Consider the following 23,774-nt stretch of genomic DNA (forward strand, 5'->3'; position numbering starts at 1 on the left):
AACGAGAAAAAAAAAGTTTTGACATGCACCACGGAGGGACCAAAATCGTCGGCCATGGTACACCAGCAACCACGGCGCGACTTCAACTTCGTCGGCCATGGCAACTTTTCTTGTAGTGATAACCACATAAAACATTATGCAATCTTTCTCTTCCCTTGTCAAGATGCCCCTTTTGGATGCACCAGCCTTGCCACCATGACATTTGAAGAGGAGGAGCTTGGGGTCATGCTTGGGCTCGTCGATACTGTACCGAGATATCGGGTTATGCATAGTGGGAACATCATCCGCATAGTACGTTGTCGTGGCGTCTGCCATCTCCCCGAGGACAGTTGCCTCAGCTATACATGCTTCAATCTTATTTTTGTTGCCACATTTGTTTCGAATATACTTGAACTCTCTCTCAATATAAAACTGCCAACGATACTGCACCGGTCCACCCAAGAGTGCCTCGTTCGCAAGATGCACAATGAGATGTAACATCGGAGTAAAGAAACCTGGTGGAAAGATCATCTCTAACTTGCATATCAACTCCGGCACTTGATCATGCAGCTTCTCGATCACCGACTCACATATCTGCTTAGCACAGACCGTGCGGAAGAAATGGCTCAACTCCGCAAGCACTCGCCAGACATGCTCGGGGAGATACCCTCGAACCATCACCGGCATCAGCCGCTCAATCCATATATGATAGTCATGACTCTTGAGCCCGTTTACTTTTCCTGTTGTAAGATTGACTCCCTTACTCATATTCGAACAATAGCCATCTGGGAACATAACGGCGTATTTCAGCCACATCATTGCCTCCTTCTTCTGGAGACTATCAAGCACGTAGTTGGCATGCGGCTTGACCCAATTTTTTCGATTGCCCTCAGGAGGATGCATGTGTAGTCTCTGCCTGTCACAAAGATTCTCAACATCGACTCTAGCCTTGACATTATCCTTTGTCTTGTCAGGAATGTTCAGGACGGTGTTAAAAATGGACTCCCCGACATTCTTTTCGGTGTGCATCATATCGATGTTATGGGGAAGTTCGAGATCCTTGTAATACTTGAGCTGTGTTAAGCCTGGCACGTGAGTCCAGTTGTGTGTCTCACCATATCCCACATATGTTTTGCCGGGTTCTTTACTAGGCTTGAGAGCACGTAGCTCACCATCAACAGTTTCACCATCGAACTTTGGTATCGTTCCTTCTTCACGCACAACTTTGCCCTTTGTGAAGTTCTTTTTGTCTCCTCTGAACCGATGCCCTCTTTTGAGGTACTTTCGATGTTTTTCAAATGCGACATATTTGCGACCCGCATTCAGCCAAATGAACTCCAGTCGGTGCCTGCACACTGGGCATGAAAACCTACCAGCTGTACAATGCTCGCAGAATAGGGCATACCCAGGTAGGTCGTGCATGGAATATTGGAACCAAACTTTCATGACAAAGTTTGTATTCGTTGCTCGGTCGTATGTCAAGGTCCCATGGTGCCAAGAGTGATGCAAATCATCCACAAGCGGTTGCATGAATACACTCAAATTCTTCCCCGGATAATCAGGCCCTGGAATGACCATCGACAGGAATATGGTCTTCCTTTGCATAAGGACTCCGGGAGGGAGATTGAGCGGAATAACAAACACGGGCCAACAGCTGTACGAGGATGCCGACATACCATATGGATTGAATCCATCGGTTGCTATCGCAATTCTGACATTCCGAGCATCATTTGCCTTATCAGGGTATTTTGCATTGAAGTTCCGCCATGCTTTACCATCAGATGGGTGCCCCATGTTTAGCCGTCCCTTCTCGTCCATGAATCTCAACCCGTTCTTATGCCACGTCATCTGTTTGGCAGACTCCTCGGACATGTAAAGCCGTTGGATTCTTTTTATGAACGGGAGATAACGAAGAATCTTCACGGCGACTTTTGTCTGCACCTTCTCACCATTAGCTCTTTCTATCTCATGATACCTAGAGGCCCCACACTTGCTACAATATTTGTCATCCGCAAACTCTTTCCAAAACAAAAGACAGTTTTTGGGACAACAATCATACTTCACATAATCCATGCTGAGCGCTTTCAACATTTTCTTTGCTTCATACATGGTTTTAGGCAGACAATGGCCTTCGGGCAACATGTTACCAACTGTTACCAGATTTTTTTTAAAGCATGCACGGGTGCTGTCGAACTGGGCCTTGTCGGCTAGTACTTGCGCGATGGCATCAAGCTGAGAAATTTTTGCACCCTCGTATAGAGGCCTCTTAGCCGCAGCCATCATATCATAGAAGGCCTTTGCGGTTGGCTCCGGTTCCTCCGGTTCTGGCGGTTCCTCCGGTTCTGTCAGTTCCTCCGGTTCTAGCGGAGGCGATTCTGGCATGTAGGCATCACGGAGATCATCTAGCGAGTATCTAATCCCATCGTCCTCATTGCCATCGATCCGCTGCCTCATCACCTCACCTCTTTCACGTTCGTACTGAGCAAAGTCGACACACGTGACGTAATCAGGCATATACCCATTCAACCAAAGATGTTTAGTCATAGCATCATTTCCCTGATGATGACGCCGGGTACATGCAAGGTTAGGCAAACCCTACATTACACTTGTGCACATATGTTAGGGACATATGCAAGTTTTTGAGCGGTTCCGACGCTCCGGTGATCTGTATCTGTTATCACCAGAATTTGACCAAGTCAGAGGTGGGCCGCGATCAAGATGGACGTGAAGATTGTACGTGGAAGAAATACGTGAATCGGCCTTGTTTATCAAGTTTGGGCTTGTTAGCCCGTGTATCTTTATATAGTAGGTTACGTAGAGATTAGAGTTTGTCTCGTGCACGGTTTAGTGCACGCCCACATTAGAAAGTCCCCTGGACTATAAATATGTATCTAGGGTTTATGGAATAAACAACAACCAACGTTCAACACAAACCAATCTCGGCGCATCGCCAACTCCTTCGTCTCGAGGGTTCCTCCGGTAAGCACCATGCTGCCTAGATCGCATCTCGCGATCTAGGCAGCACGAGCCTGCCTAGTTGTTCATGCGTTGCTCGTGCTCGAAGCCTTTTTGATGGCGAGCAACGTAGTTATCATAGATGTGTTAGGGTTAGCATTGTTCTTAGTATCATATGCTTTCGTAGTGCAACCCTTGCGCATCTAGCCGTCCTTGTACCTCATCATGGGTGCAGGGACGGCACCCCGCTTGATCATCGTTTAGTAGATCTGATCCGTTACGATTGCTCCTTGATTCATCAAGGATTAGTTTGATATCTCGCAATATTTAGGCCTTACAAAGGGTTGGAGGATCCGACGGCATGCGGGGTGTAGTTTGCTGCCCCTAGACGGGACGTTCCGAGGATCAACCTAGTGTTGGTTTTTAGGCCTTGTCTAGGGCTGGCTTACGATCACCGTGCGTGAGCGCGAGGCCCAATCGTGAGTAGGATGATCCGATTATGCGGTGAAAACCCCGGATCGTCGTGGATCTCATACGCTTTATCTTGATCAAGCAGGACCACCATATATTCGGCCACCTTGGACGAATCATGGGTGGATCGGCTCCATGAGCCGATTCACGAGACAACCCGAGAGCCGATCGAGGCTCGTATTTAACGTGTACGTGTGTGCCCTGCAGAAACTAAGCGAGGCATCATCCACACCTTCCCGACCAGGTATAGGTCAGGTGGCACGCCCTTGCAATTTGCATCGGCGCGCGACCAGGAGGCTTTGCGGGCCGTCGCTCTGAGGGACTGGGGCCAGCCGCAGCCCTAGTTGTTCCCGGCTCTACGGTGTTGACCAGTCACTGCCCGCCAGTGGGTTTCTGACGTCAACACATTGTGGCACGCCCGGTGGGACAAATCTTCAACGACAACCACCTCGCCATCTACATCAGAGATGGCGGAAGAAACTCCTGTTACCTATGAGGAGCTCAATGGCGAGCTCAAGAAGAAGTATGACGAGGTCAAAGCCTTCCTCGAAGCCGACCTCATCGGCTCTTTCCATAGGACCCGTTCCCATGGCATCAGATGGAAGGGGTTCTCACTCGAAGGCGCGCTTGATGGAGTGGACCTATCCACCCCGTCGGAAGAACGCACCAGGTCACCTGCGGCGGGAGATCAACTTCATGGTGGCTCATTCACCGCACCGCCATTCCGAGAGCCCGGTGAATACGTTGGAACGCGTCGCGCTGCGCGTGATCCAGGAGGTCATGAGCCATCGGTACTCTCCGTCGAGGACCAGCCCTAGGGACGCACCAAGGAGCGGTACCACTCCAGTCCCGTCCACCGCTGCCGTTCGCGTTGGCAGCACCCGAAGCGCCGAACTCATCGGCCTACGTCGTCTACAAGATTGGTGGTGATCCCAGTGACTACCAATTCCTACATGACGCGCCCAAGGAGATCCCGCACGGATACGCATGCGCATACGTGCCAGACGGCAGCACACAGGCACCCTCGAACCAGGTTGCTATAGCAGGGACTTCTGGGGCCACAGGAGGAACGTCGGAGGCAGACCCTGAGAAGCAAACGTGGCTAGCTAAATACGCCACCCCGACAAAACTCCCGAGCCCAGCTCCTGCAGTTGGCTCAGAACCAGAAAAGCAAGCATGGCTGGTTAAGTACACCACCCCGGCGAACCTTCAAGGTTCGGCGCCTTCAGCCATCACCGCGGATCAGATTTGTACGATTCTAAAAGATCAGTTCGGCATGATGCCGAAGAGGAAGGCGATCGGCTATACCAAGCCGTACCCCAACGAGTACGAATTGATCCCACTACCACCCAAATATCGGCTCCCGGACTTCACAAAGTTCAGCGGATCAGATGGTTCCAGCTCCATCGAGCATGTGAGCCGATATTTGGCGCAGGCTGGGCATGATCTCAGCGTCGGACGAGCTGCGCGTGAGGTACTTCTCACGGTCCCTCACAGGATCGGCTTTCGGTTGGTACACGTCGCTGCCACCGAACTCGGTCCGGACTTGGAAGCAGCTCGGAAGAACGGTTCCATGAGCAATATCACTCGAGGCTTCCGAGGCTGGCATTGCCGATCTAGCACAAGTACGACGTAAGCGCGGGGAAACAGTGTTCAGAATACATCCAGCGCTTCAGGACCGTTAGGAACCGATGCTATTCGGTTCACGTAAGCGAAAAAGAAGCAGTCGAGTTGGCGGTGGTGGGTCTATCATCATCGATCAAGGACGTGGCCTCCCAAGCGGACTACCCGTCATTAGCGCACATGGTGCAGAAGCTGTCAGCGTATGAACAGCGTCACCCGGATGTCTATCAGGACAAGTTCAAGCGCGTGGTTACCATGGTTGACGCAGGCGAAGATGAAGTCGCTACGGGAGAACAAGAGGTCGCGGTAGCTGAGTGGACTCGAGCTGCAGGTCCAGTAACCTGCAAATGGGTGAAGCCGCCAGGACCTCCAAGAGGATTCGACTTCGACGTGACGAAAACCGAGCAGATTTTCGATCTCTTACTCGCGGAGAAGCATATAAAGATTCCCGAAGGCCACAAAGTTCCCACGGTGCAAGAGCTGAGCGGAAAGCCATACTGCAAGTGGCATAACACGTTCACCCACACCACTAACGACTGCAGGGTGTGGCGTCAGCAGATCCAGATGGCAATAGAAAATGGGCGCCTAATTTTTAACCGAGTATGCCATGAAGGTCGACACACACCCCTTCCCCGCCGTCAACATGGTGGAGTTCGCCCACCTCGGAGGGTGCCAGCCTGATTTCTCAGCCAACATCAGCATGGTAGAGCTTGGACACCGCTCTGAGAAGGACGGGGATGAGGACAGGCTGCTCTCGGAGCAAGGACACGAGGGGGCCGCTCCATGCGATCGGCTCCGTCAAGATGGCAAGCGCTACGTCACGGAGGGGGAAGTTAAGAACATAAGATATCAACGCCCCTCTCTGATCACCTCCTCAATAAGTACGTGAGTCGGTATGATCAACGCCAGCGACACGGCGACGATGATGAAAGAGGCCGTCTGGCCAGAAACGACAGAAGACATCATCGGCATAGTCACGATGAGGAGCGGCGGGAGCGCCACGCCAGGGAGCAGGACGACACGGACAGGCATTGGGACTGCCCCTTCTTCAGACACTGCTGGGATTCAGGAATGAGCCGATTACCAACAATCGGCAACTGCCCGGAATGCAACCGAGAAAAAGAAGGAGGCAGCCAACGTGTCTGTATTCGAGCGCCTAGGCCCTCTCCCACCACAAAACAGACGTGCTGAGATCCCTCGGTTGGAAGATCTCGAGGATTCGGAAGACGAGGGGGGAGACGAAGAAGATAGGTGTCACCGTCCAAGATGGTGCCCTGATGGTCTCAGCCATTCACAGAAACGCAGGGTTCAGCGATTGCGCGGTCTGGAGGAGGCCGAAAGGTTATATTTGCATACGCTGAGGAAGGCACGACCTGATTTGGCTGCGAAAGTCCAGCGGACCCTGGATGAAGAGGGACCGCCGCAAAGAAAAGAGTGGCGCCCCAAGCAAAGGAAAGCCGATGATGAAACATCGGCCGGCACAAACATGGTGCTCGTTCGTTCGGCGAAGTGTAGAGCTCCACGGTTACACGGCGCACTCGAGGTAGACGACGGCAAGCGCACCAACGTGCTAAAGTCGGAGATTGGGCTGGTTTTGTCTACCGGCCCGGGCGAGTAGCAAGACTACGTCAATAAGCAACGTGGCGAGGCTGATCCTTGCGATCGGCCCTCCGGAACTGTTGAAGGGGTATTACTAAGCCTTCACCGAGCAAGCAACGTGGAGGCCGATTCCTACGATCGGCCAAAATTATCCTCACCATCCATTCTGCCTGGGATCAACGTTTGACCCAACAGGGACTACCTGACGAGCCGATACCATCAATTCTCTTGACAGAATCGGCTCGGGGGGGGCACCTAGATGGATAATACTAAGCATGGGGGCCGATACACAAATCGGCCTAAAAATTTTAAATTTTTTACAGCCGATGCAAGGGCATCGACTTCAGAATTGAGAAGTAGCCGATGCGCAGCCATCGACTCAAGAGGAACCGATCTGACCAGCAGGGCGCTAAGAGCGGACTGAGTCTCGGGGGGCAGCTCGCCTTGAAAGCTCTCTGCTTTGGGAAGCCGATTTATGTGCAAATCGGTTGGCTCTGCATGATCAGGCCCAGGCTAATTCAGCTAAGTTACGCGTCCTCGTTTCTGTTTTTGCCTTGGCAAAGGCTCGAGGGGCAGCAGGCCTGGTGGATATTTTGTTTGCTCTGTTTAGAGAACCGATTGGGATGCCATCGGCTGATCCTTCTTTGCAACTTTCTTCACAAAGGATGAGTGCTGAAGAGGATTATCGAGTTTGGTTGGGAAAGTTCAAAGGTTTTCCTAAGAATCCTACATTATCTGACCAGATTTAGAAGATCATCAGTTGAAGAAGGGAAGGGCGGATTTCAAAGGACCGATGCGGTGCTATCGGCTCATTACGCATTGGCAAAGGGGACGAATCGGCAAAGTCAGTAGAAGAGGGAATCGGCTCAATTAAACTCAAAGGAATCGGCAAAATTGGAATTGGGGAAAAGTTCTCCATTGATTCGATAGGATTTCTTACATAAAGAGCTAATTGCTCTCAAAAGGGAGTACCGGGGGATCCATTGCCCCATCTACTACTACCGGCCCTATTCTAAAGGTCCTATCTATGGGCCATCATCGCCCTCGTCGTCGCCACCGACGTCACTATCGGCGCCGCTTCCGGCGGGCTCGTCGTCGCTCCAATGGCCGCCGGCCGGGCCCTCGTCGTCTTCGTCTTCTTCGTCGGCGTCGTCCTCGTCGGCTGTCGAAGTCGCTAAGGTTGCCCGGCCAAGGGCAGAACCGCTTGGCCGGCGGCTCGTCGGAGGAGCTCTCGTCGTCGTCCTCCTCCTCTTCTCCCTGCTCCCCTTCCTCCCCGGAAGAGGTGAAGTCACAGGAGAAGCTGGCGTCGTCACTCTCCTCCTCCGTTTCCCCAACGGCGAGGAGGCGGAGGTCGCTCTCCCCGTCGGTCAAGGATTTGTCATCCTCGGACCAGACGAGGGAGTCATGGTCCTCTTTGTCCCACTTCGTTGGGGCGAGGATATCGTACGCCGCCTGCGTGCCCCACGAGGGCGTCGACTCTCGGATGGGAGAGGACACATAGGAAAGACCCGATGAGGAGGAAGAAGAGGAGGACGAAGGCATGGTGGCAGAGGAGGGTTTTTGAAGGCTAGTGCGAAGGGGATAAGGAAGAAGACTGTTTGTCTGCGGTTAAATAAAAGGGAGCATAGTAAAAATTCAATGCCACAGCAGTTTCCGAGGAGGTGGTGCCAGGACTGTCTAATCGTGCAGAGAAGTTGAGAAGGCAAGTTATCATGATGAAGGACTCTGCGACGGTTCTGCTCTGCCACGACATGACCCGACGAAGGAAAGGCGTAATGATTTTGGAAATGTCATTTCCAAAACCAGGGGGGCATGTGTTATCACCAGAATTTGACCAAGTCAGAGGTGGGCCGCGATCAAGATGGACGTGAAGATTGTACGTGGAAGAAATACGTGAATCGGCCTTGTTTATCAAGTTTGGGCTTGTTAGCCCGTGTATCTTTATATAGTAGGTTACGTAGAGATTAGAGTTTGTCTCGTGCACGGTTTAGTGCACGCCCACATTAGAAAGTCCCTTGGACTATAAATATGTATCTAGGGTTTATGGAATAAACAACAACCAACGTTCAACACAAACCAATCTCGGCGCATCGCCAACTCCTTCGTCTCGAGGGTTCCTCCGGTAAGCACCATGCTGCCTAGATCGCATCTCGCGATCTAGGCAGACACGAGCCTGCCTAGTTGTTCATGCGTTGCTCGTGCTCGAAGCCTTTTTGATGGCGAGCAACGTAGTTATCATAGATGTGTTAGGGTTAGCATTGTTCTTAGTATCATATGCTTTCGTAGTGCAACCCTTGCGCATCTAGCCGTCCTTGTACCTCATCATGGGTGCAGGGACGGCACCCCGCTTGATCATCGTTTAGTAGATCTGATCCGTTACGATTGCTCCTTGATTCATCAAGGATTAGTTTGATATCTCGCAATAGTTAGGCCTTACAAAGGGTTGGAGGATCCAGCGGCATGCAGGGTGTAGTTTGCTGCCCCTAGACGGGACGTTCCGAGGATCAACCTAGTGTTGGTTTTTAGGCCTTGTCTAGGGCTGGCTTACGATCACCGTGCGTGAGCGCGAGGCCCAATCGTGAGTAGGATGATCCGATTATGCGGTGAAAACCCCGGATCGTCGTGGATCTCATACGCTTTATCTTGATCAAGCAGGACCACCATATATTCGGCCACCTTGGACGAATCATGGGTGGATCGGCTCCATGAGCCGATTCACGGGACAACCCGAGAGCCGATCGAGGCTCGTATTTAACGTGTACGTGTGTGCCCCTGCAGGAAACTAAGCGAGGCATCATCCACACCTTCCCGACCGGTATAGGTCAGGTGGCACGCCCTTGCAATTTGCATCGGCGCGCGACCAGGAGGCTTTGCGGGCCATCGCTCTGAGGGACTGGGGCCAGCCGCAGCCCTAGTTGTTCCCGGCTCTACGGTGTTGACCAGTCACTGCCCGCCAGTGGGTTTCTGACGTCAACAGTATATTGGGAAACCCTAGGGCGGGGACCCCGCAGATCTACCCCTATAGCGTTCTCCGTGTAACGGTTTAACAATGGACTTTTTTATTTGCTTTGGTTTGTTTAGGACATACGATACAAAACACTTAAATAACTAGACCCACACACAAACCAAAGCACTTAAAGAACTAGACCACACACGAACCGAAACACTTAAAGAACTACACCCACACACGAACCAAATCACTTAAAAACTACACTCACACACAAACCAAAACACTTAAAGTTCTACACCCACACACGAGCAAAGCACTTAACACTGGGTCGACACATGACCCGCTAGACACACGGACTCGACACACACACATACTAATCAGTTGTCGAAATCTTCGTCCTCGCTAGGGGTGTCCTCTGAAGCGGTACTTGAGAGGTTCCACAACCACCGTTCATCATCCTCCCCCCATGTCGATGCCTCTCCTTTGGCGTACTCCGCTTCATATTCAGCCCTCCTCTGCCGCTTTCCCGCCCTCCTCCCTCTCATGTACGTCTGCTTCTCCTTCTAGAATGCGCGCGTGGCCTCGACGTCTCCGGGATGGTCTCTGCGCCACTGTGCCATGAACTGCTCGTCCGCCTCGGTGGTATCAATCCGCTGCTGGCCATCTCTGTACCGCCGTGCTTCACCCTCTGAGCGAAGTAGCGGCTCAGTAGAGAGACTCTGGGCTTCCGTCAGAAACCTGACCTCCGGGAAGTTTATTTCGTGGCGCGGCCGGCCAAACCTCCAAGCCGCAGCGTCGTATGCGCGGGCAGCAGCCTCCTTCGTGTAGAAGGTGCCGAGCCACACACGCGCACCACCGGCGGTGATTTCAGCCGCGAAATGGCCCGCAGCCCGCTGGCGAACGCTGGTGAAGCCCGTGTTGCTACGGCGACGAGGAGCCATCTCAACGGCAGCTGAGCTCAGAGGATTCTGTAGTGCTGTTGGATGAGAGAGGTGATGAGGAGAGAAATGTTGCTGGTGTTGTTATTGGAGAAGACATGGCTATATATAGGCCGACGAGGGGCTGAAACGGCGGGAATACTTGGCGGGAGAGAATGGGCGCGAGAAGAATGGCGGAAAAAAAGGGCGGGAGAGAAGGAGCGGGAAAAAATGGCAGGAATGGTTGTAGGGAAGCTGTGCCGACGGCCTGGCCGTTGGCCCACATAGTGGGAAGCTTTGCCGACGGCCAGGCCGTCGGCACAGCTAGACGCCGTTTGCTGCCCGCTGACGCCGTTGTCGGTGGCTGTCGGTGGCCCCACCACCTTCTTATGTGCCGACGGCTAGGAGGCGTGCCGTCGGCACAGACGAGGTGTGTGCCGACGGCTAAGCTGTGCCGACGGCGGCCGTCGGCCCTGAAGGTCCTGAGCCGACGGCTAAGCTGTGCCGACGGCCACCTTCCTGGCCTGACGGCGTGGCCTTCTGTGCCGACGGCGGCCGTCGGCCCAGGTTCTGGCCGTCGGCATGTTGGCGGGTTCCCGTAGTGAACATCTGGCTGACGTTGAGTGTGGCGCCATTAGAGGCGGTGATGGAGCCGAGGAGGTTGCCCACCTCCTGGACCCTGATGCCCTCCACTTGAGGACCATCAGGAGATGAACACGGTAGGTACTTCGCCTAGCTTGAGGAGCATCACTGGCCCGTATCGGCGAGACAGCTCCATCGTCCTGCGGTGCGGCAGCGCGCTAATGATGTGATGGAGACTGCCCATGATCGGGAGGGTCCATGGCCCTGGAGGAAGCTTGGGCTTGCTCTTGCCACCGGAAAAGTTGAGAAAACATAGGGCCAGCAACGTGGATAGGGCTGTGAAACACAGGATTAACACCCCTCCCATTGCACCCAGCTTCTAAACTGCAGTGTGATAACCTATGTGATAGCATGCACCGAGAAGAGAGGTGATATGTATAGATGTGTATGCACCGTGGAGAGATGTGATATATATAGATAGATGTGTAAGCTACCTACATGAGCGTGTTACTGCGACGGGGCGTTTGGTTGTTGGATGTCTCGGCTACGGAAGTATTTCAAATCATTGTAAATAGAAAAGAAAATAATAGCACACGTGTACATCCTATAGAAGGTTCGCGCGGCGTGTGCGCGCTAGTTGTGGAATGAATCAGTCGTCGTCGTACAATATTCAAGTTGCATGTTGATTGTGAGACCTAAGTCACGGTAAATCCTCCTTTTAAACACTTTGGTATTGCTTCTAGATAGACCATAATACAAATAATCAATGAGAGCATAGGGAGCCATCTCATCATGTTGATGTTTCTATAAATAAAAACTATGGTAAAGTAACTAATTTTCTTATGTATTTATGAAAAATCCCAATGCAAAAAAATGAATATATAGTAATATGTCATTTTTCGATTCTAATCCTAATATGTCTTTTTTTAGATTTATAGAATAGAGGTAAAAGTATTACCATAGGCTCATTCATCGAAAATCAAAATCATAGAGACGTGAAAATAGAAATGAATTTCTAGCAAATTAATAGAAAGAAGGACCCCTTCCCTAATTTGAACCCCATCTTCCTTCAAATAGGATATCTCTATACTTCCCCATAATGTATGCAATTATTTTCTCCGTCTTGCGAATTACTACCTTGTTTTAAGTATATTTTGTACTTTTCTTATCTTTTCTTATCTTAACTATTAGTTTGCAATAGGTGGTGTCGGTGTCCGTACGTAATAAAACCATGGTACGTCAAAAAAACCCGGTGGCGATCGTATGTCCTGTGCGATAGAAAAAATCGGCCCCGTCCCGTGTCGTACTGTTCTATCGTCACCACAAATAACGCGTGAGAAAACCGGAAACGATCGTGAGCCAAGCTAATAAAACCGGCAGCCAACTAACCCACGCACACGATCGATCGTGCACCGAGCGCTCCGGGCCGGGTAGGTGATTCCTTTGTCCAACTGAGTACGACATGATCCATCGTTGAACTGGCCGTGAGCACGTCTATGCCTCTCTATGGGGTCTAATTTAGGCTCTCGTGCAGGGAAACAACTCCAGATCGATCGTATTGGTTTCGTATTGGGCACGGTTTCTAGCACCGGCCAAGCCCTGGTTTCCTATATACGGTAATATTGTGCAGACACGTGAAATACAGGAGGCGAGCTCGATTATGACGAGAACGACGTTTTCCTGTACGATGGTGGCGGTGCGCGAGCTAGGCGCTCGATCCTTGTCAGTCGGCCAGGCGAGGAACCGACGGCGTGGGTCACAGGATGAGCGCGCACGACTCGAAGCTCCGGGACGACGATTTTGGTAAACCAGATCGATTACACCGTGTCTTCTGTTCCGGCGTTTGCGTTTGTTGCAGGTGAACTCAAGCAGATTTGATCGACGAGTATAGTCCATCGTTCTCTGGCGACATGCAACCTGGTAATTCGAGTCCGAGTGGTGCACGCGTGACAGGCGGACCACGGCGCGGGAGGCGACGAGGCTTGTCTGTAAGAGCAGACGGCGGCCGCCGGCAACGTTGCGCAGCAGGTGGCGGGTGGACAAGGAGAATTAGATGTGCATGGCGTACGTGTGTTTGTCGCCGACGGAGCTAAGGACATGCTTACTGCCACCGCTCGATCGTGTCCTGCTGTTTCATCAGGATCCGGCTGAGGACAGTAGTTGCGCGGCGAGGATGCAGGCCAAGGGACGGAGACGTGGGGCTTTTCGGCCACGATATCTCCATATTGATTGGCACCAGCGAACGGAGACGGCAGGCCACGATCTCTGGATGCTTTTCGTGATCCACGCTCCAGCAATCTCATAGACGACGTGGGACTGTTCTAGCTTAGCATTGCATCATCGATCCATCGTCCCGCTCAAGGCCATGAAATTCTACCTGCTTCTCTCGGACGCCGAACTCACCCATGACTGGTATATCATCGGATGGAGCCTAAGGGCCAGGTTTCAGGCAAGGAGTTAGGTTTATTTGTGCTTTTTTTATACTTTCTGGAAAAAAAAAGGATTGATGCACTTCAAGCCCTTGGACGTGAATTTGCCTCAGGCATGGAATTTACTTCATTTGTGTTTTTTTCATACTAATTCTGGATAAAAAGGATTGATACACTCAAGCTCTTGGACTTGAATTTGCATATGCTACTTACAACGAACAAGCCCATATTTTCCTTTTGCACTAGGTGGATTTTGTTTCTGTATGCATCAGCAGTATGATAGGTTTCAGAAATTTGGGGCGCTTTTATTTGTACTTTTCCCATGCTCCCTCAAGAAAAAGATTGATATACTTCAAGCTTTGGACGTGAATTTTCCTACGCTCCTTCCAACGAACAAGCCTGGATTTCCTGTTGCAGTAGCTTTGGATTTTGTGTTTTATGTATCAGCAATATATTATGCTTCTGAAAATTTGGGCCCCCGAGATTTTTCAGTTGTGTTAGCGATGGCTCCTCACGGAGAGCAATTTCGGTGCCTCTTTCTCTGAGGAAAGAGGCTCGACATGACACTGCAGACCGCGCCGATCATCACGAGCGTCAGGTTGCCAAGTATCATGCTGATGTTGCTACAATATATGCCCGAGTACATCTCGTCCGCCAGTGGCGCCGGCACGCAAAACAGGCTGAAACCAGGAGCGTCAGCAGAAAACCCAAACTGAAAGATTAACTGATCAGTGAAATCCAAAATAAGCGGGCCTGCCTTTCGTTCAATAACGAGCAAGCTAGATCATGAACAAATATATACAGAGCAAAGCCTCATCTAGCGCATGAATTCTTTAATAAGTACACAGCGTGGTTCCTGATGGCACCATTGCTTCACAGAATAACCGACCTTGGAGCTCTTTGGTAACTAGGAGTACTATTTTGGCTTCCATAAAATTATGTAGATTATTTTATATTTACGAAAAATAGAAACAATGATCCAACAAGTAATATATTGCAAAAATTAGCGGAAATCAAATTTTATGTGATTTCATAAGAAATGATGTGGTCGTTATTTTTTCAACCAACATTTTGTACCTATCTAGGTTTATGTCTTCATCTCAGGCATGACCTTCATCGTGGCCTATTTTTAATTTAATTTGTGTTAGTTCTGCTTGTTCCAAAAAAAACATGTTGATTGCAATGTTTTCGTAGCAACGCACGGGTATTGTGCTAGTATTTACATTATCTAAGTTGATCAACATTAAATATAGAAAAACTAAAGTAAAGAGTAACTAAGAAACAAACTATTCTCTCGAAATGTGTCTTGTTCAGTTTGGTTGTCTCTAAGAATGTTTGGTAAGCAAGAAACCAGATGGTGTGATGGTTAGTTTTGTTTTATGGTTTGCCAAGAAAGATATTAAGCAACAAATTTTTTTAAAGGACAACGGAGCCCTATCATGTGCATCGAGTCATGCACACAACCTTTCAAATTCATAATGCAAACTTTAGCATCAAACATGTTGACCCGGAAAATAAACTTCAGGCCGTGACTTGTGACATCAACTCGACCAGGCAAACCACTAAACTTATGGTAAAGAACATGAAAAACACGCAAATCCTAAGCTAAGCTTTCAAGAAGGAAACTTCTCATGTGCACCAATGATAATGAGTCCAACGATAGGTCAATCTCGGGATTTTCATCCCTAGACTCGACATTCGATCCACCACCTTCAACAAGGACACGACGCAGGCTTGTGTCGACATAGCCTGATGACAGATCATGTGTTCTACCGAAGTGCGCATACTCGATGTGAAGCCACTTGTACCATCATCACCTCTGGTTGCCGACTCCTCACTGGCCAAATGCCCCTAGAGGAGAAACTGGAAGTCGATGGCACCTTGTACCGCCATGCCTCCAGCCACTGTCGCACCACCTTTGGCCGAACAACAATAGGCATGACTTCATGCTGCTGGAAGATACGTAGTGTGTAGAACCTGCCAAGACCAGGCATGATTAGATACCGGCTCAAGAGACTTCGTTCATAGCTGCCGCTGGCCAGGCATGATATGCACCTCCGCCGAAGACGTCGTGCATAGCACCTGCTGAGTAGAATCGAACCCAATATTGAATTGGTGGGACGTCCCCTACCGCCGCCGGACTCAAAACTCCGTGGCCTGAGAAGAGGACGTATCGTACTGCCATCGACCACGACACGTGGAGCTTGTGAACATGACCAAATCTATGATCCCGCCACTACGTCATCCACATGACCACGATGTCGGCCAAAATCGAAAGACTAGGGCCACAGGCCCTAGTACCAATCTATTGCGCAACCATTACCTGACATCGCATTGAGGAGATCGCGGCCATGTCGCTGCCACTAGACCGACGGTCGACTACAGTGCTACTACGTAGCACAAGCCACCAGCAGGCACCTCTTCACTTCGTAGGCCATGTGTCCCGATGAATCTGGCCGCGGCAGCCTCTCACGGCTGCAAACCCTTGCACGCCCCACTTCGTAGGCCCTATGGCACGAGGAATCGAGTTGCAGCAGCCTCGGCACCCCGCCTCTGGGACAGCTTCGTCTGCCCACGCAGTCATGTCCACCCAACTACCACCATCCCCGGACCGCTGCCCCGAAGTCCAAGCTCTGCCTCGCATGTCCATTGTGCAAAGCCGGGCACTGCGCTGCGACCTCCGGCCAGAGGTCCCGCACAACGAGAGGAGACGAATACATAGGCCCTCCAACCGTCGCTCATTGTGGGAGACTTTTCCCTCCGTAGTCCTCTAGTGGAAGCAGGAGGCTAGGGAGGGTTGGGCACAATGACAACTAGGGTTTAACCCAGTTCGCCCCTATGGGAGTGACGTGTGGAGGCCACGGCAGTTTCAGTAGAGGAGACCAAGACCGCCATTAGTGACCAGTGCCGCAATGCTAGCTGGTGCCAGCCTAGAGGCGTCCCATTGAAGAGCCGTGAAATAAAAATCCGGTCCTTCCGTGTAAAAAAAATCGTCACCGTTCAATCTCGAGTGGGGAGGCATATAGATTAATTGGGGTTTTCGAATAAGGTTCGCGCGTATGAAAAATCCAGTCCGGTGAAAAAAAAAACTAACATGAGGGCTCCTTGTTATGGCCCAACTAACCCTTAAACATTGTGAGAGTTTTAGCTGCTACAGTACATATGGTGGGGCCCATCTCATGACCTGGTTGGAAATCAAGCATTTGGAGACGACCTAAGTGGTTGTTTGGATATAGGAGATTAGCGGCGAGTTTTCAGAAAACAAGTTTTTGGCTAATTTTTAGGAAAACCAGTTTTGGAGATTATTCGGTTAAGAATCAGCTTATGGAAAGACTTTTTGGATTCCAAAAGTCTAAAACTGGTTTATACGATTTCTTAATTATATGTATATTCGGATCCACTTCGAAGATCTCCTTCCGGCGACTCCAGGATGGCCGTGCTCTACCATATACCATATGGATTCGCATGTCATGGCGGTAGCAGCCGTCGCTGCTGGTGGTAACCACCGCAGCAGCGTACTCTGCCACCATCGTCGGTCGTGCAGGACGGCGAAAGCGAGTTCCCCGCGGTGGTGTGAAGTTTTTTTTTTTGAAATTTAAAACCACTCTATTAAGCAAACAGCAGGCCGCCTCATTAAAAACCTCCCAGCCCTTTACGGTACCCTGAGAGGAAAAGAGTGCGTCTGGAACTGCTGCCGCACATCGCAGTATAGTTACATTGGAAATGAGTTTCTCTAAAATAAAACTAGGGGGTTCTTCGACCCAATTACAAGAGTTTTGCTCTGAGAAACTATTTCTATCTAGCAAGTGGGCAACTTCATTTGCTTCTCTCCGGCAGTGCTTGAAGGAGACCTTCCCAATACCAGCAGCTAGGTCCATACAATCCACAAAGATCGCCGAAGCATCTCCCCACCCAGCATCCACTCCCGAACACGCATAAACTATTTCTTGCGAATCCGATTCCATGATCACATCGTTAACCCCCATACGATTAGCAAGGGCAAGCCCCTCTTTCATCGACATGGCTTCAGCAACATTCGCCGATGTAATATTTGGGAGATAGACCGAAGAGGCCGCCATAAAATTACCATTATAATCACGCATAACAACACCTGCCGCACCAGCATGTGAGGCTTGGAAGAAAGAACCATCAACGTTCACCTTATTTTGTTGCACTAGAGGCTTCTCCCATTTGTGCTGGCTTGCCGAAACTTTTGCACCCACCTTTGCCGCGTTTGCCATGATCGCTAGGATAGATAATTTGCATTTGAACATAGGTGGGACCGGCTCCCCATTTGTTCTTTGCCGCCGAATCCACCAAAGATACCAGCACGATCACTTCTCTCACACCGATTGAGTTGAATCCAGGCATAGAAACATCAGAGCAAAGGAGATGTTCCAGAATTGTCGATCCCACACGATCAGTTAGCATAGCATCATTGATCACCTCAGAAAGCTCGAGTGACATCCAAATTTGACTCGCCGTGTCACATTGAAATAAGAGGTGCTCAATGTCCTCAGGCCCTTGCATGCAAATAGGACATTGACCGGAGGTACCAATATGTCTATTGGCCAATATCGATTTCAGGGGAATCACACCGTGGAGGGCACGCCAAAGGAATTTTTTTAACTTTGCTTGGAATTTTTAAACCCCACAGATTCTTCCATACTGGATTCAGCGCCGAGGATCCAGGTAGGGATAGCTGATTTTCTCTAGCCCCAAGTTGGTGTCTCCATTGAAGATAATACCCAGATCGAACCGAATATCTGCCATTCTTATTATAGTGCCATTCAATGAAATCCTCAAAACCCGAAACATTAAGAGGAATCTCAAGAATACGTTCCACATCAATATCCATGAAGAGTGACCGAAGAAGTGGGACATCCCAGCCACCAGTGATTGGGCATACCAATTGTGAAATCTTTGTATAAACACCTAGACCACGAGGAGAAAGAATCTGCCTATTATGACTTGAAGGTATCCAGGGATTAGTGTAAATGTTAATATTCTCTCCCGTCCCTACTCTCCATATGTATCCTCGCTTGAAAGTGACAATACCAACAAAGATGCTTTGCCAAGTAAAAGAAGATCCCACCTTTGGTCCAGCCTTTAAAATGTCCCCGTGAGGGTAATACTTAGCACATAAAATTGTAGCACAAAGAGAGGTATTTTCTGTGGCAAGACGCCACACTTATTTGGCCAACATAGCTAGGTTGAAAGTGTGGAGATCTTTAAAACCCATACCCCCCTCTCTCTCTTGGGGTAGCACAATTTCCACCAAGCCATCCAGTGCATCTTGTTACTATTTTCATCATCTCCCCACCAAAAACTAGAGATGGCATCCATCATTCTTTCGCACACCCCTTTTGGAATAAGAAATACTGACATAGCATAAACTGGAATTGCTTGAGCCACAGACTTCAACAGAATTTCCTTTCCACCAATATATAAGTACTTTTCTTTCCACCCATTAATGCGCTGAATAATTATCTCAATGAGATGAATAAAATTGTCACTTCTATCCACTCCCACAAGCGCAGGGAGCCCCAAGTATTTATCATAAATAGCCTCAGTGGTAATATGCAGGGCCTCACAAATTTCTACTCTTGTTAGCACATTCGTATTTTGAGAGAAGAATATGCTTGATTTAGCCAAACTCACCATTTGTCCAGAATGAGCACAGTAAGTATCCAGAACCTGCTGTAAGGAAGTTGCATTATTCGTGTCAGCTTTCATGAGAATCAGAGAATCATCAGCAAATAGTAGATGTGAAACCGACGGTGCATTTCTGCACACCCTAACCCTAGCAATGCCACCAACTTCTTCTTCATACAACAAAAGACTAGATAAACCTTCCGCACACAACAAGAACAAATAAGGAGATAGGGGGTCTCCTTGGCGCAAGCCCCTCGAAGGAGTGAAAGAATCGGTCTCTTCAGAGTTAAATCTAACTTGGTACTTAACCGAACTGACACACGCCATCATCAAAGAAATCCACCTTTCAGCAAAACCCAATCTTCTCATCATATTTTCCAGAAAAATCCACTCCACATGGTCATATGCTTTATGCATATCCAACTTAACCACACACGCTCCATTAGATCCCTGTCGTTGCATATTCGACGGTACCTCGGAGGAGGGATCCTCACGAGGGGGAGAAGAAGTAGGGGCCATTGGGAGGAGAGTCCTCGGGACGGTGGTACGCGATTTACCCAGCTTCGGAACACCTGCTCGAGGACAGGGCCTACTGCTGCTTGTCTGGAATTATCTGGGCGCTTTCGCGTTGTTACAATGAGTTGTGGTTGTCTCGTGTCTACCTCGAGATCTTCCCTCTAGGGCTCCCAGGATCCGGCTTATATAGGCGCCCAGATCTAGGGTTTACACGGAGAGTCCTAGCCGGAATACAAGATGCCTAACTACGGAATATTACATTGCCGTGCACGTCAAGGATCCACCTTTCCTTATATGCCGTATTGGATCCGGATACTTCATGGGCCTCCGCGGATCCGACTACTTCATAGGTCGGTTCAGATCCGGCTCCTGTTCCTGGGCTGGACTTCATCCATCTTCTATCAACAGCAACTGGGCCGCCCGATGGGCCACATGCCACATCACCATCTGTGGGCCACCCGGGCTAGCCGGATCTAGACTATGTCGTTTATATACCCATAAAGTATACCCACAACAGTAGCTCCCGAAGTTCTTCAAGATTCGTCATTCATACGCCTCGCTTTGTTTGGATCCGAAGAGAATCTCGAAGAGCTTCCAAATACTTCATCGTTTCCGGCTTCATTCAACCGGAAATCATTCATTCGTTGTAATGGTAACTTAGCAGATTTCTTGCCCACGTCGCACACAACTTCCTCTTTTCCCGCGCTAAATTTTCGGATCTGCGAATCTCCAGCCGGAAATTTCGGAGGCGTGCAGTTAGGTTAGCACTACGTCCGTTTCACCGCATTTGACCTAAGACACGTGGCGATCATCCAATGGTGCGACCGTTCCGTTCCCACCGCAGGATCCGATTCACGAATCTCCGCGCGAGGTCTATAAATACCCCGTCCGCGCGGTCATCTTCACTTTTTTCACTGTACCTCACCACTTCGTCTTCCTCCTCGCGCCAGCGCCGCCCGCCAGATCTCAATTCCGGCAAGCCCTTCCCCGGAAAACTTCAAGCGCCGCCCCTCCAAGGTCTTCCTCGACCCGAGTTGCTTGCGGTTAACCGGGAAATCTTCACCGCCGCCGATTTGTGGTCTCGCCGGAGGTCTGTGCGCCAAATCCAGGAGCTCCTTCCTCGCCGGCGCCACGGGGAACCGCCACGCCATTGCCGGTAAGCCCACCGGACTCGTAGAAGATAACTTAGCTAGTTCCGGCTACTTAAGCGTTTTACCATATGCATGCAGCCGGAAACATGTCCACTAGCTCACCTAAGTTCACCGGTAGCACTCCGAATAGCCCACAGCCAAACCACCGGATCCAACTTTCGCTGAGCCTTTAGCATTCCTACCGCCCAACATTTCCGATATTAGGCTAGCTCAACCTTTCTCCGCCTCTTCCAGCAATATCCTCGGCCGGATCCCAACACTCCAAGAGATCCAGGAAGAACTAGAAGGGCAAGCAAGGATGGCCGCCAAAGTACAAGAGGTTGAACAGAAGAAAAGCTCGAAGGCCCGGAACCGTGAAGGTGAGAAGGGTCAATGGTGGCCCAGTGAAATTACTGACTCGGAGCTCAAAGCCTTCGAAAAGGAGGGCCTTATTGCTCCGGACACCTGGAGTTTCCAAAAGGACTCCAGCACTCCAAACCCGGAACCTGATGAACGCGTCTTCACCAAAGCCTGGGTGGAGCGCGGCTTGTCTCTTCCTCCCTCCGAGTTCTTCTTGTTAGTGCTTAGCACTTATGGCCTCCAGCCACACAATATATGCCCCAATTCCTTTCTCCTTCTCTCCAACTTCGTGACTCTTTGCGAGGGTCACCTCAGAATCCACACTGACATTCGCCTCTGGCAATTCTTTTACCGAGTCAAGAAGGAGTCCAAGGATAAGGTCATGGTCAATTGCGGAAGCATGAAGTTCGTGTTCCGCCCCCAAAGGATGTTTCCGACTCTTGCTTCCCACGAGTCCGTCCGGTACTGGAATGCCAGGTGGTTCTACGTGAAGAACGTGTCAGTTCCAGGCATCCACGACGGCCTTCCCGCATTTGTCAACAAACCTCCGGAGGAGCTGGCCAGCTGGAGTTTCATCCCCGTCCTTGCCCAGTATCCAGAACTGGATAAGGCTGCTCGGAGGATCTCTTGGCTAGTCCATGACGGTTTAACCGGAATGGACTTGACCTTGACCTGGTTCACTCGCCGGATCCAGCCGCTCAAATACAATAAGCGGCTGATCTGCGAATACTCCGGGGTTGACGACTGATACGTCCAATTTGCATCACTATTTTATATCATAATTTGCTGTTATTCATTGATATATTTCATATTGGGACACAATACTTATGTTATTTCACCTATTTTGCATGTTTCATGATTATTTGGAGATTGCGCACCGGAGCCAGGATTTTGCTGTAAAAAGCACCGTCAGGATGCAATATTTCGGAAGATCAGCTCTGGAAGGGAATTTTACCAAAAATCCTATTTTTCCAGATGACGAGGGAAGCCAGAAGGGAGAGCCAGCTGGACCCAAGGTGGGCCCACACCATAGGGCGGCGCGGCCCATGGCCTGGCCGCGCCACCATGTGGTCTGGGGCCCACACAGCCCCTTTCGCCTCCTTTTCTTCGCGAAACTCTTCGTCCCGAAGACCTAAGCCACAGAGGAATCCTCACGATGGGTTACAGCCGCCTCTGCGGGGCGGAGAACACCAGAGAGAAAAGAGCTCTCCGGCGGGCAGGAATCCACCGGGGAAATTCCCTCCCGGAGGGGGAAATCGACGCCATCGTCACCGTCATCAAGCTGGACATCATCTCCATCACCATCACCATCATCTTCATCATCATCACCGCCGTCTCCACCGCTGGACATCGTCACCGCTGTAGCAATTTGGGTTTGATCTTGATTGTTTGATAGGGAAACTCTCCCGGTATTGATTTCTACTTGTTATTAATGCTATTGAGTGAAACCTTTGAACCAAGGTGTATGTTCAGATTGTTATTCATCATCATATCACCTCTGATCATGTTCCATATGATGTCTTGTGAGTAGTTCGTTTAGTTCTTGAGGACATGGGTGAAGTCTAAATGTTAGTAGTGAATTATGGTTGAGTAATATTCAATGTTATGATATTTAAGTTGTGGTGTTATTCTTCTAGTGGTGTCATGTGAACGTCGACTACATGATACTTCACCATTTATGGGCCTAGGGGAATGCATCTTGTATTCGTTTGCTAATTGCGGGGTTGCCGGAGTGACGAAACCTAAACCCCCGTTGGTATATCGATGCGGGAGGGATCGCAGGATCTCGAGTTTAAGGCTGTGGTTAGATTTATCTTAATTACTTTCTTGTAGTTGCGGATGCTTGCAAGGGGTATAATCACAAGTATGTATTAGTCCTAGGAAGGGCGGTGCATTAGCATAGGTTCACCCACACAACACTTATCAAAACAATGAAGATTATTTAGCTACATGAAGCGAAAGCACTAGACTAAATTCCCGTGTGTCCTCAACAATGTTCAAGAAATCGTTAATCTTAACTTATCGGTCGGCCATAAAATGAAGATTAATCGCTTATCGGCCGATTAATCGATTTTATCGGTCAGCCATTTATCGGCTTATTTTTTTGTAAATCCTAATTTTCTACACTAAATTTTCTATAATATGCTATGCAAAAAATAATATTTAAGCATTGCACATAAGTATTACCTTGATTCCTTGCATTTGAATCTATAATAATGAAATATTTGAGCTAATGCACAATTCTACAAAACCATAGGATGAAAATATCGACTGGCATACCAAAAGTCATTGAAATTTCTCTGACAATCAGCCGAAATATCGGCCATGAGAGTGAAAATCGGGAGAAATATCGGCTATCATACAGAAAATCGGCCGAAATATCGGTGGAGCGATAAACTGGCCGATATGCCAAAATCTTATCGGTTACCACCCGATTCACGATTAATCGGCCGATAAATCGGCATCTCGGACGATTTTTAGCATAGTGGTCCTCAAGAACGTTTGGTCATTATAAGTAAACAAACCGGCTTGTCCTTTGTGCTAAAAAGGATTGGGCCACTCGCTGCAATTATTTCTCTCGCACTTTACTTACTCGTACTTTATTCAT

At 49.7% G+C, this 23,774-nt stretch overlaps 1 pseudogene; it reads right to left on the reverse strand.

Moving 5' to 3' along the window:
- LOC124673037 overlaps positions 1–20,827 on the reverse strand; it is a 34,313-nt pseudogene extending 13,486 nt beyond the window's left edge.
- Between the last annotated feature and the right edge of the window lie 2,947 nt (positions 20,828–23,774).

This window comes from Lolium rigidum, chromosome 7, assembly GCF_022539505.1.
Source record: "Lolium rigidum isolate FL_2022 chromosome 7, APGP_CSIRO_Lrig_0.1, whole genome shotgun sequence".
Taxonomy (NCBI): domain Eukaryota; kingdom Viridiplantae; phylum Streptophyta; class Magnoliopsida; order Poales; family Poaceae; genus Lolium; species Lolium rigidum.